A 14853-nucleotide genomic window follows, 5' to 3' on the forward strand; every position below is an offset into this window, starting at 1 on the left:
TATCTCTCACACTATATTCTTTAACTAAAGGCATCTATTAGGGCTGAAAAATTTGACTAACATGGGAAAACTTGTCTGATTTGCTTGGACGTGAACTTAATCAAAATTGATTTGATCAGAAGAAACAATCCAGTCTTGCTCTATCCAATTTGAATCGATTCAAATTTGAATCAACCTAAATTCAAAATAATCGAATCCTAAATTAATCTGAATTCAAATGATCTGAAAATTTTAATTTGAAATAGTTCGAACTTTAATTTAGTAACATTTATTTGTTTTCTTTTGAATACTAAGTGGATTAAAATTAATAAATATGCTATAAAGTATTTACTTTATTAGTATTGTAAGAGATAATAAAATATTATTTAATTAAAAATAATAATTATAATATAAATTATTAGCCTTGAATAATTGAATAAGATTTTAAGAAAAATAAAATAAAATTCCTTTCTTTACTCTTCCATTTTGTGATTTTTATATAATATTGATTGTTTCAAGGTCTTTGTTGTGATTAGAAGAGGAGTAAAAAGGCAAGTTTTTTTTTATTTTTTATAATTAAAATAAAATTTTACAATTATATATCATACACAAAATATTTAATAGCCACTTTACTTTTTCAAATAAAGCTTTTAGTAGAACCCATTATAACATGAGTTTATATTTGATGCATTATAAATGTATAATTTCTATACACTGTCAGGGTATAAGATTATGTCACCTCATTGAAAAATAAATTTAAAATTTTAAGAGATTTAAAAATAAATATTATTAATTGTTTTAAAAAAATGAAAAAGAGATAAACAATTTTTTTGTCTCTTTATGAACATATAAACCCAAAAAACAACTTCAAACAAAAATTTGTAAAAAAAAATCCATTTTTTTCTTTACAACGTGAGACCCACAAGATTATTACGTTGAAACTTCAAAACGATGTCTTTATAGTGTGAGTTTCAAAGGTGTTTGGAAAATCCTTTTTTGTTAATCAAATAAAAGTGATAAATAAACAATCACAATATATAGAAAATGGTAGATTAAGAAGAAGACTGAAATGAATACTATCTTTAAGAATCAAAATTAAGAATTTAAAGTTTTGAAATTATAGCAAGAGAAAAAGAACAAGAGAAGAAGAAGAAATTAGCTGAGATGGAGTTACAGAGAGAAAAAATTATTTTTATTTTTTAGAGTTGAATTTTTTTTTTCAGTGAGGTGGCATTTTTTGATGCCTTGGCAGTGTATGAGAGCTATACACTATACTGATTGGTTTTGGGTGGAGAGATTGGAAGTACAAGTTCCTTCTTTACTAGTTGAATTACATGAATCTTTGACCAAAAATGAAATTGCTCAAGCACGTTTAAGTTGGGATCAAAGAGTGGTTTAGCACAAGAAAATCCAAAAATTTATTGAGTGATAGAGTTAATATATACCTTATAAATCAATTAGTTGGGTATAAAATTGCATTATTATTATTCTAACCATATGATTTAAATAAAACTTTATTTATTTTTATGTTTATAATTGTCATTATTAATTATAAGATAAAGTCCATGAAATTAGATATGTTTTGTACAAAGAAATTATAAAGTGTTCTAATTATAAGATCTTTATTACGTCAAAACATAATTTCTAGATTCTCCTGGTCAATACTTTATCAAAGATTGAGTATTGATAAAATTGAAAAACAGACATACAGTTATGTTCTTCATTCATGTAGTGAGCAATTGATCTCATTGGTTGACATATGGGGATACTTGTGGATGCTTATTATATGAACAAGGTCATTAAACATGACCTACCATGAGAATTTTATTTGATATGTCACTTAAGTGACTATTGAAATAAATTCTCATGTGATAGTTATGTAAGTGGTTCTCAAACTTAAGATTATCAGGTGGCCTTATGTGTGGAGTACTATAATTTGATATAATCTTTAGTGACCTAACCAAGGACACTCATAAGGAATTGACATGTAGTGTAGTATGAAACACGTGAAAGCAAAAGAATGATTAATAAAAGATATATCATCTTAACTTTTATTAAAGGGTATCTAATACAATCAATGTGTGCCTTGTAGGCCAATGGACATGTTTTATAGAAAATAAATTGACTTTGATTTTATGCATTACAATAATAAAAGATTTCTTTTCACATATTTATTACTTATAAGATAAAGCCCTTGGAATGAATATTTCGTGCTTAGAAATTATAATGTGTTTTACTTATGAAATCCTCACTGTGTTATACTTAAAGTTTGCTTTGACATCTTACCCTTGAAGCTCGATCCTAAGACAAAATGAAGGAAATGTGAAGGAAGCCTAGAGAATAGACATTGGGCAAGCTAAGCTCGATTCTAAAAGGAAGCAAAAATTGACAAAGAGCCATTAAAAGCTTGAAGAATCGACCTTTGTTGACTCTATGCATTTTTCATGATAACAAAACATTCCATATTCATTGATGTGTAACTTCGCTACTTAAGTGTGCAAGATAAAGTTTAATTCTCTTAATAAATTTGATGATTAAAGGCAAGTCAAGAAGCTTGCTCACTTAGAAGATGAGTTAATTAGTTAAAGAGGCAAAGAAGAAAGGACTTAGGGAAAATAGAATATTATTAACTAATTAATGAGAAGCCTCAATCAATTAAGGTAAATCTGGGCATTATATAAAAGTGAGATAGAAAAGGTTTAATCGGTTAGTACTAACTTGATTGTATACATCTTTGATCAACAAGGGTGATCAATTGTTCTTTTTTTTTCTTCTTAATTCTTGGTTGATTAGAGTGTGCGGAGCACTCTAATATTTATTGCAAAGGATTAGAGCTTGTGCTAGCAGCTCACCTCATAAAAGCTCACTGGAAGTTGCTAATTCAGTTGGTTTAGTGAAGTTAAGTTGAAAATTCTTGATTGGTAGATCAAGGTAATGGATGTAGGTCAAGGAACCGAACCACTATAAATATTTGTGTTTTGTCCACTTCTCTCTACCTTCTCCTTACTTGGTGCCTTTTAACCTTAACAAGTTTCAAACCTTCTATTTCATATTGTACAAAAAGTTTTTCTAGCTCAAGAGCTGTCTTCAAAAATATTTGTAAGTGCTATTCACTCCCCTCTAACTCTCCATTGGGACCAACAAGTAGTATCAGAGTCCAACCCTCAAAATTAATACTTAACATCCTTAGGAAAGATCCAAATGGCTTCGCAAAAGTCTATTGTTACTGAGGGACAATCCATAAATAGGCCTTCTCTACTAGATGGATCAAATTATGCTTATTGGAGCACTAGAAAGTCTATTTACATTAGAGCTCTTGATTATGAAATGTGGGATGTGATTAAAGAAGGACCTTACATTCCCACCTCTCCTAGTATTATCACGAGAGAGAAAATTTCCAAACCAAAGGTAAAGTGGATTAGAGCTGAAATGAAAAAGGTTCAAATCAATTTCAAAGTTATTAACATTTTCCATTGTGCATTTACTCATATTAAATTCAATAAAGTCCTTGACTGTACCACAACCAAGAAAATTTGAAAAAAACTAAAAGCCATCCATGAAGGGACTTTTCAAGTTAAAGAGTCTAAGATTGCTTTACTAACCATAACTATGGAATGTTCAAAATGGAACTGAGTAAAGATATCTCTACCATGTTTGCTAGGTTTACCAACATTATAAACAAGCTCAATCAATTTGGCAAAATCATCCTTGAACATGAGTTAGTTAATAGATTGCTTAGATGCCTTCCAAAAAGCTAGAAACCTAAAGTCACTATTATCCGAGAGGCTAAGGATCTCAATGCAATTACTCTTGATGAAATTTGTGGCTCACTTCTCACACATGAACTTGAGATGAAAGAAGATGAAAAGGAAGATAAGAGAGAAGTTAGAGAGAAAAACAAAAACCTTGCCTCGAAGATTTACACACTTGAGGAAGAACTTTCAAGTGATGAAGATGAAGAGTTAGCTATGCTAGCTAGAAGATTTAGAAAGCTCATGGGGCAAAAAAGTAGAAGGCTTGGAAGAAAAAAATTACAAGAAGGATCAAGGTTCTTCATAGAAAAACAAGCACAAGAGTAATCTCAACAAAAAAGATGCAATGGTTTGCTTTGAAGGTAAAAAACTTGGACATTTTAGATCTAAATCCTCACTGCTTAAGGAAGAACCTTTAAAGAAGATGAAGAAACCCATGATAGCAATGGTGGCAGTAACATGGTTTGACATGACTCTTCAAGCTCAAAGGAAGAAAAAGAAAAAAATGAAAGAAAGAGCAAATTTATGCTTGATGGTAAAAGAAGAAGAATTTGAGGTTGAGCAAGAGAAAAAAGAATAATGTCTTCAAGCTCAACCAAATGAAAGACAGCCTTGGTACTTAAATAGTGTCTGCTAAACGCACCCGACCAGGAATGAGAAATTATTTGCAAAGCTCGATAGAAAGAAGGTTGATAGTGTTTCTTTTGGTGATGACTCCAAAGGTATTATCCAAGGAATTGTAACCATTGGTAACATTTCTAAAACCCAAATTAAGCATGTTTTATTAAAAGTCTAAGGCATAACTTGTTAAGCATTAGTCAGCTTTGTGATAAAGGCTTTAAAGTTTGCTTTGATTCCCATGGATGTCTAGTAATTGATTCTAACACTAACAAAGTTGCATTCATTGGCAAAAGAATTAAGAACATGTATGTTATCTTTCTTGATGAAATTGAGCTTTATAATGAATCATGTCTTATGGTGAATAATGTACATGATGGTTGTGGCATAGAAGATTAGGACATGCTAGCTTGCACACTATTTGAAAAGTCTTAAGAAAGGACTTAGTCATTGGACTTCCAAAGATGTCTTTTTAGAATGACAAAGTTTGTGATGCATGTCAATTTGGAAAACAAATTAAAAGCTCCTTTAAATCTAAGAAAGTGATCTCAACTTCTAGACCACTTGAACTATTGCATGTTAACTTGTTTGGACCAATTAATGTCACTAGTTTAGGTGGCAAGTCATATGGCTTTGCTTTTGTTGATGATTACTTGAGATATATTGTCACGACCTAAACTAGGGAGCCATGACTGGTGCATAAATTGAGTAGGCAAAGCTTGCCAAATCCAAGCAAGCTTTAGAAATTCGAATCCAAATTAGTTCATACATCATTAGTTAAAGGATTCCACATAAAATATATTCATAATATATTTAAATTCAAATACATATAAGTTACTCCTTAGCACGTAGTTCATACACAATATCTAGCATTAAATATATATAAGCTATACATTGGCTACAAGGTAGGTCCATCACATACCCTTCATACCATCACAATATATGGCAATACAGTGCCAACGCATCAAAGCTAAAAACAAAAATGGAAGAACTCAAGTTAGACTTAGTGGAGTGGACAAATTGGAACAAATACCTATTGGATGCCAAATTGGTCTGTCAAAGGATGACCTTAGCCACGCACTACCTAGAGACCTATTCATCTACACATGGTACAACAAATGGGTGAATGATCTAATACTCAGTGAGGGGTGTAGGCAGAACAAATATAATAAAATTGACCATTACATGCATACATACATACATACATATATATGTTACAATAACAATACAAACAAAGTGTCTTAATAGACATCTCCAACATTAAGGGCATATCATTAATCCTTAAGGAGTTTCCACATACTTCATAAATCATATTCATGCCACTATGTGGCTCCACAAATGATACATGTTGAATTGGGCTTACCTTCGAAGCCATTTTGAAGTTAATCTCTTAGGCACACCATAGTTTGCCAGAGTATCCTATTAAATTCAAATCATTCTTTCCCATCCGACACTGTGTTATATCATTCATTGTTCAAATCATAATCATAGAGTGGTCTTCCCTAGACATAATCAAATCATGAACGGTGGCCAACCAACAGAGTCAAATCACACTCAAGGCTAAGCCGCTGATGGAGAATCAAATCAAGTATGTGTTGAAGAAATGAGCGAAGGGTTAAAACATGCTTGGAATCGAAACATTCGACTAAGAACAAATCATGCCTAACTCTAAGGTAGCTGGCGAAGGATTAAAGTCATCATCTAGAGATACTTAATGGATGGCATCAAAGCATTGCAAGTGGGAATCACAAGTGGGAATTATACCATCATACATGTTTACCACCATCCCTATAGGCATAGAACATAGTCATAGGGGATAAGACTTCACTCAACCTCAAGTCAAATTAACATATGAAATTCTCATCATCAGATGGAATACAAATCGATAAATAAGGCCATCATGCCTTTTCACATCGCATACATATACCATTTTACATTAAAATATCATTCTTACTAAGCCTTACACCTCTTCTAACTCAATATCATCATAAGTGCCCTAAATTTTCCAAGGCATTCAAAATCCTCCAAGAGGTTAATTTTCTTAAGTAAACTACTCCTAGACATTTATCATAATCACTAGACCTCCTAGTCTAGGCACATCAAATGTAGGCCACTACAAGGCTTGCACTAAGGCACATATACACATCACACCAAAACACACATATATCTAATTCTCTAGCCTAGGCATGTTCATCTAGTCATACATACATTATTCTAGTACCATGGCTGTGAATTTAATAATGTGTCATGCATCACATGCATTTTTAAATAAAACCTACTCACAATGACAGTCAAAGGCACTCGACAACAACTTCCAATTTCTTGCCTCCAATCGGACTCCTTTAGCTCACGAATGAGTCAATAGCTCCAATCTTCCCCTTGTTACATCAAAGCATCAAAATAATAATTATTTCTTAACTTTCAAAAATTTTCTAACTTTTCAAAAGTAACCCAAATTCTTAACAAATCAATATACAAGCTCAAATTCATCACATTCTTCAACAATGAACTTAGTCTTTACCTTAGAAGCTAGATTGAGCAAATCTAAACTCTAAATTCTAGCAACTCAAGGGGAGATTTACCAAAGTTGAAAAAAATTAGATTTTTAGGTTATTAACCAATTAAATCAAAAATCAATTGGTAAAAAGGCATAATCTTGCCTTTAGAGGGGTTGCCTAAGCTCTAATCTACTCTAAATGAGCTCCAAAGTCCTCTTGAGGGTTAGTGTTTCGAAGGGTTAGAGAGAGAAAGGGATAGTTTTCCTTTAATTTTAAACGGGTAGACAGCCTGAAGCCTTTTCTATTTTTAAAATACCCAGGGATGTATCGATACATTTAGGACTGTATCGATACATTTGCAAGAGTTTTATTCAAATCTATCAATATATAAGAAAATGTATTGATAAAAATCAGGTAGAATGCTAACTACCCCAAATGTATCGATATATAGGGAAATCTGTAGATACTTTTTCTACAAAAGTCCCCTACTTCAAATTTATCGATACATTTGGACAATGTATTGATAGATGTTTACCTAATTTAAATCTATTAATACATTTTTGAATGTATCGATGAAAACCCTTAGAATGCCTCATATTGTTTTTCCTACCAAGAATGAATCAATACATTTTGAATGTATCAATGCATTTTCCCTTGTAGGCACCTTTTTAACCCTCCAAACTTCCAAAAATCCAATTCCTAACATCCCAAATCATAGTCCTACCTAAATCACTGTTGACTCCATATGTTTTTGATGATAATAAAACATTCCTTATTCATTAATGTCAAACTTTACTAATTAAGTGTGCAGGATATTATTTAAATCCATTAACAAATTTGTTAATTAAAGGCAAGTCAAGGTGCTTGCCAAATTTAAAGAAAAGGTAATCAGTTAAAAAAAGAAAGAACAAAGTGATTAGAGAAGACAAAACTTTAGTAACTGATTAACAAGAAGCCTTAACTAGTTAAAGCATAACTGGGCATTGGGTTAAAGCAAGACAAAAGAGCCTTAATCAGTTAGCACCACGCTTAACTAATTAAGGAGGTGCTGGAGGCTGAGAATAGAGTCATGCTAATCAGTTAAGGAGTTTGGTTAATCGGTTAGAGCATAAGGACTAAATACTTTCAAGCACCAAAATCAAATTTGAAAGAAGGTTAACCATTGAAGGGAGCTAAACGAAAGAAATTCAAATTCAAAGATTTTCTAATTGATTAGAGCTTGTGTTAATCGATTAAGGCTAAAAGAAGTGAAGCTCCAATCAGTTAACGAGAGAGTTAACCAATTAATGGAAGTCTACTGAGTAGAGAAATTTGAAGACAGAGATCTTTTATTCGATTAGAGCCTCCTTTAATAAGTTAACACAAAGTACACAACTACAAGATAACGTAAGGCAGAGAAATTATAATCGATTAGAGCTAGCTAGTAACTAGTTAGCCGAACTTTGTCTACCCATTTTTGTCAAGCCCAACTTTATAAAATATTAGCCATGTCATTCATGTGATTGACAGAATGCTTGCATACTTGAAAAGCCCCGAAAAATCGTTAAAAGTCGATAGTGTACCTAGTAGTGCAACTAAGTTGAATTAAGCCTTGAACTAGTCCAAATAGAGATTTTAAGATGAAATTGAGAATTTTAGAACCCCAGAATGACTTAAAATGGTGATTTGGAGTTCAAAGACCGATTTGGAGTTAAATTGGAATTTTCATGATCTAGGGGCAAAATGGTCATTTTACCACTCGAGGTTAAGAAGTGAGTGTTAGATGAAATTTTTGACTAAGATTGACTAGTTAGAACATAATTTGAGTTTGAGAAGTGAAAATTTTTAATTTCGATATTTTTTCGAGTGTAGGGGTAAAATAGTCATTTTGCCACCCTAGGGGTAAAAATTGTAATTTTACACCACCCAACACTTGTCCAGCACATGAATTTTACCTAATATTATCATGGATAATTGAGAAAATTTATATGGTGGAGAGAGATTACTTAATGAGTAAGAATGACACATGGACCAATGGAATTGTGACATGTGTCAAATTCTCATCCATTTAATACTTTTCTTATAAATTAGCATAAAATCAGCCTATTTCTCTTCATATGGCCGGCCAAAACAAGAACAAAGGAAGAACAAAGGAAGAAAAGAAGAACAAAAACCCTAGGTTAAAAAATTCAAGGGAAAAGTGTGAAAATTCAAGGAAACAAGTAAAAAAAGGTAAGATTTTTCAATTCTAGCTTGTGATCTACCTTTCCTATGCATTATTTTGCATTTTTCATGGTTGAGAATCAAGTTTGCATGATGAATCCCTTGCTGGCCGGACTTGGGGGGAGGAGTTTTGATGCTTGATTTGGTTAGATTTTAAGATATTTTAGTGTTTTAAGTTAGTTAGTGATGTGTAGCATGAAAATCAAGCAAGAAAAATTCATTTTTTCCCATTACCCATCATTGGCCGAATTTTTCATGTAGACTGTGGATGGTGGATTTGATTTTATTTCAAGTGAATTGGTTAGGAAATGATGGATTACAGTGAGAAAATCAAGTAGGAAAAATCATAGTGTTGATGCACCCACCATGGCCGAAATTCCCAAGAGAAAATGTGAAGATGATTTTGCTAAATTTTATGCTATTTGACTTGTGTTTGATGGTTTGGAGAATTGGAAGAAAAATGGAATTATTTGGAGTTAAATTGGACATATTGGCCAATTAATCGTGTGATAGATCGAATTAGGCCAATATCGCTTTATTTAGGTACACAATTGAATTTGTGTAGAACACCGTGTTTAGACGACAATATGAACAATTTACATTCCATTTCATGCATCCATATAGTTTTATAATGGTTTAGCACCAATGTGGTAAATTGCTTGATTGCGCATTATGTCTAGGTGGTGAATCCTCCGATAAAGGCAAAGAAATTGTACCTGAGGATCGATAGTCGGAGTACTCTAAAAATTTGACTCCCGAAATAGTGAGTAACCTTATCATCATTTTAATTATCTAAAGTGGTCTTTTTATTCGATTTTGTGAATTTTATGGAAAATGAGTTTAAATGGTTAATTTTTAGGTTTTATAAACAAAATGTGTTTAAATGAAATGATTTTATAAATTGTCTTGAAATTGAATGATGGCTTTGAAAATAGAGTAATTGGAGACCATTTGATGTATTGTGAATTTATGGTTCTAATTGATTGGCTTATGGTAATATTGGTATGAATGGCTGAATTGGTATTTGTGTTGAAAATGTATAAATTGTTGTTTGCCTTGATAGGCTGGATAATGATAGAATTGCCATGTCATGCTATTGAATTTTTATTGTATGGTGGGTTTAGCTTGCTGCAGTGGGCGGGTTCTGTGGACCAGCCTATTAGAGGGGCACAGAATCCGATTATATATGTACTTCTATCAGAGAGGAGCGTAGGGTATCTCCTGAGGTATGGTTAGAGTTCACGTCACGCCGAACCACCTCGTGATGATGAGCTCCGCTAACGCTAAGGAATGACTGTGTTTTTCAAACTAAAAATATGTTTATGGGTATACAAAATTATTTAACAGCCTTGGTAGACTTGGTTAAATGCCTCGGCCAAGGTATTCTCGAGAATGATTTTGGCAAGAGCCAAGCTTTTAAGATACTCATAAGCCATGTTGATTATTTAAATGAAATGAATATTTATGTTATGAAATACATATTGAGATGAAATATTTTAATCGTCTCTATTTACTCGACTTTAGATATTTTGGATGATGTTTGTTTACTCACTGGGATTATATAATCTCACCACCCTCATTTCCACCCATTTCAAGCTCAGAATAGGTTGTAGATAGCTGATATCGTCGAAGGCTACAGTTGGCTTTACTTCCTCAAAAATCGTAGGTTCACAGCCTTTGTTCACTTTTGTCATTTGGGGGCCCACGTGTCACTATAAATGAAATTTTATACTTTGGTTATCTGTATTACAGTATGTATGAATTTATTTAGCTTTTATGCTACAAAAATTATTTACCGATAACTCTTTAAATATTGTTTTATAAGAAAATAGAATATTTTATTGAATATTTTTATTATATTTAAATAGTTATAGTTTCAATTTAAATGAATGTTCTAGACATCTAAACTTATTTTTGATTATGAAATATGTGTTTTCCACTCGCATACTACATTTTTATCTGGTTTTGAGATTTTTGAGGAAAAATGACCAAAATGCGCCTATGAGAAAAAAATTATTTTTCTATTGTTTTGATTTGGAAATAGCTTAAAATCTTTTAGAACATTATATTTGGCAACGATTACTCATAGGGGAAATGAGAAACTGATATTAAAGCCTTACGGGGTTTAGGTTGGCATTCCGGGTAATGAGTGTCTATCGGGACACTACGGCTGTTGTCACGGGCTCGAGGGAAGTACCGGGTCGTGACAATTTTAATTTAAACACTAGAGGATAAAATAATAGCTAGAATGGCATTAAAGTTGTTCCTAACGACTAAAATTTGTCTTGAACAGTAAAATCTATCTCCCCAAGTATAAAAGGACGCTCCAATGGTCAAAGAAGGAAGATTGAAGCACAAAAGACCATTTGGATCAAAAAGCCAAAGAACCTTCATCAAATATACGTGTTCTTCACTCTTATTTTTGAAAGTGTTTAAGCCAGATTGTAGTCTCTCTAGATTTGAAAAGGTGATTGGTTGTACATTTTTTTTCTTTTTCAAGGGAAATTAGACTGTGGGAATGATAACTCTATAACAGAGAGTTATTTGAGCTTAATTTTGATAATAATTTGGCTTAGTTTTTGTAGTAATGCATAAAAATTAGTAAATTTTATTCAATTATTTTAAATTAGTTATTTTAGGTGAGTCAATGTAATTTTGGTTAATTTTATGCTTAATTTGGTGTTAATATGGATAAGATAGGTTGTTATTTATTTATTTGTGCTTTTGTAGGTGTTTGAAAGAAGAATTTTAGTGGAAAAAGGAGAGCAATTTCAAGGTGTAGACTTCTACTACATATATTTCAGTATTTTGAACATAACTTTCTCTACAGAGCTTCAAATGAAGTTATTCTTAAACCATTGGAAGGATAAGAGAAAGATCTACAACTTTCATGTTTACCACCTCATCTAGTTTGGCTTGTAGGATGGTCAAAAATCTTGTCGAAGTTGATGCATTGTAGCAGTTCTAGAGCAATTACGATTTCTGTTAATTAATTGGGCAAGGCTATGACTTACATAGTCTGATAAGGAAATCCTAGCTGAAATTGACTTCTTTCTTCACCCAACTTGGTCTAACTTCAAAGCCTATAAAAATAACCTTTCGGAAGACTTGAGAGAGGGGAAAAACGAAAAAAAAACCAGATTGAAAGTTGAGAGTCAAGCCACGAGTCGTTGAAGCTAAGAATTGGAAGGATTCAAGGACATTTGGAAATCAAGAATACAATTATTGAGTTTTTCTAATTTTTTTTATTCTTTTATTTTCTTGGTTGTGCTTTTAATGTTTAGATTTTATTCAATGATAATGTGTGACTTGATGGGGAGCTAGATTTTTAATCTAAGATTATGATTGAACTCATTATGTAATCTGAATTATTTATCTCTCTTTTACTTATTTTTGATAGATTTAAGTTGTTTATTTTATTCTGTTCTTAATGCTTCTAATTGCTTGATCACCAATTTGATTGAATTAGAAACCTAGGTTAAACCTTGACGAAGGAGATTTAGGTAAACCTTGAATAAAATAGCGTATGATCGAATACACTTAGTTGATTAGGTGGTTTGATTTGCATATAGGACAAACATACACCTATAAGCCATACATAGCCAGGATTAGAGTACAAACTTAATGAATCATTCTTCAATTTAATTTACATAGACATATAGTAAATTATTTGGGATTGGTATTTTTATGGGAAACTCGACAAAAACTTGTAAATAATTTAGGACTCTAGGTTAGCAACTTAATCCATTAAACTGAGTTAAGAGAGAGAGACAATAATCAGTTGAAGTATTGAGGGATATTATAATCTTAAGTCTGGTAGTTAAAGTGAGTTTTATTTACTATTTAATTTTAGTTTTAGTTTATTACTTTTAATTTTTCTTTTTTATTTTAATTGTTTGATAAAATTAGGGTGTTATAAGTTTAGTAGTTAATAGTAGGAATTAAACAATTCTCTGTGAGAACGATACTCTACTTCATTACTATATTACTTATTAATGATACGTGTACTTGAGTGAGAAATCAACAATAAGTTTTTGGCGCCGTTGCCGGGGAATTGATTTTTAATTCTTTCTTGTTAATATTAATACCAAGCATTCCTAATCTTATTTCAAACTTTTCTTTCTATTTTGAAATACTTTTGATTTAGGTGATGAACTATCTGTGGCCATCTAAACAATTTGTGCCTAGGAGGGTTGCTAGTGATTATGCATTGGATGCAATCAGTGTTTTAGCCAACCAAGTAGATACTTTGTTTTAAAAAATTAATGCTTGGGGTGATAATGCTTTTCAAAGTACTTTTGTTACAAGCAAGTTTTGTGGAGATAGGCATTCAAGTGATTGTTGTCTAGCCTATTATGAATCAATGCAATTTTATGAAAGCTTTGATGGGTAACAAAATAAATCATACTCCAACAATTACAATTCGAGATGGAATCACTAAAAGTTTTCATGGAGTAATGATCATGGTCCTACATATTCATCACAGCCTGTTTTCCATAATGGTTTTTAATCACAAGTTAGAACTTTTATGCTAGAGAAAAAGCCTTCAATGGAGAATATGTTCATATAATTCATGATAGAGACTGATGCCTTCATGACAAAGACAGATGCCTTCATGACAAGGACTGATGCCATCATTCAAAGTCAGGCAAAATCAATATGAAATCTTGAGATACAAATGGGTCAACTAGCTAATGCCACCAATAATAGACTTCAAGATGATGGAGATAAAGTAGATCAAGGAAGTACTTCCAACAATCAAGTTCAAGATGAAGAAATTAAGCAAGAAGAGGAAATATCTACATCACCACAAGTCAAGCTATATGTGCCTCCTATACTTTTTCTGGATACAATTGATAATTCACTTAAGGAGGTTATAGCAAAAGCTCATTATTTAAAAAGAACTCAATTTGAGAAGTTAGATAAAAGTTAGCCTATTCCAGCACCTTGGGTTAAGCAATCATCAAATCTTGAGTTGAAGGCACTACAACCTCATCTTAGGAGGAGGCTACTTTCATACCTCAAGCTTTTTCCATGCAAACTCAAACCTCAACTAAAGTCAAGCTAGGGACTATAAAGAAGCGCTTCTTGAGAGGCAACCCAAGCACTCTAACTTATTTTTTTCTTATTTTTTTATTTTTATTTTATTATTAAATTATTAACACTCTCTTTTATTTTTACAGGTACATGTAAAAAAAAAAGAGAAGAAGAGAGAGAGAGCCCACTACTCCATCACCCCCTCCTAAATTTTTGCTAGCCCATTACCCAATAAAACTTTTTTTTTTTCAGTTATTTTTTTTATTTCTACATTAACCTTTATTTATTGTCTTTTTGCAGTAAAAAAAAAATCCTCCTAAAAGTGAGAATGAGAAATATGACAATAAGGAGGAAGAGGATTAGAGCTTTTACAAAATTCATCCAATCAGTAGGGGAGTATTCTTTACCTTTCTTTTATTTTTTTCTAACATTGAGGACAATGTTTAGTTTAAGTTTCGGGGGGTGAATTTATTTTTCTGGTGATGAATATTCTCTAGAAGTTTAAATTTAATTTTCTTAAGTATTTATAAATAATTTAGGATTTGTTGGTAAATGAATTTATTTCTTGTTGAATTTTAGGAATCTAGAGTAAAGTTGTGCCAATTTTTGATTTCTCTATCCAATGATGATAACTAGTTGTCTTGAATTCTTAACTTTTGGTGAATAAGGTTTTTGTTTGCATTCATGCTAAAGCCTTTTGTTAAGTATCATTGTTAGGATGTGATTTCCACAATTTTGAGCACTATATCTTTTACTTTGAATTATTC

General features: G+C 31.8%; 1 long non-coding RNA gene across 2 annotated transcripts; it reads left to right on the forward strand.

Annotated features, from left to right (window-relative positions):
* Positions 9019-12263, forward strand: LOC108662136. 2 transcript variants are annotated; one of them, XR_001927918.1, is made up of 4 exons: positions 9019-9058; positions 9730-9812; positions 11343-11516; positions 11780-12263. It is a non-coding gene; the product is annotated as an uncharacterized LOC108662136 (long non-coding RNA). The 2 variants fall into 2 exon arrangements; XR_001927917.1 differs by lacking the exon at positions 11780-12263 and having other exon boundaries at positions 11343-11523.

Source organism: Theobroma cacao, chromosome 5 (assembly GCF_000208745.1).
Source record: "Theobroma cacao cultivar B97-61/B2 chromosome 5, Criollo_cocoa_genome_V2, whole genome shotgun sequence".
In the NCBI taxonomy this organism is placed as follows: Eukaryota; Viridiplantae; Streptophyta; class Magnoliopsida; order Malvales; family Malvaceae; genus Theobroma; species Theobroma cacao.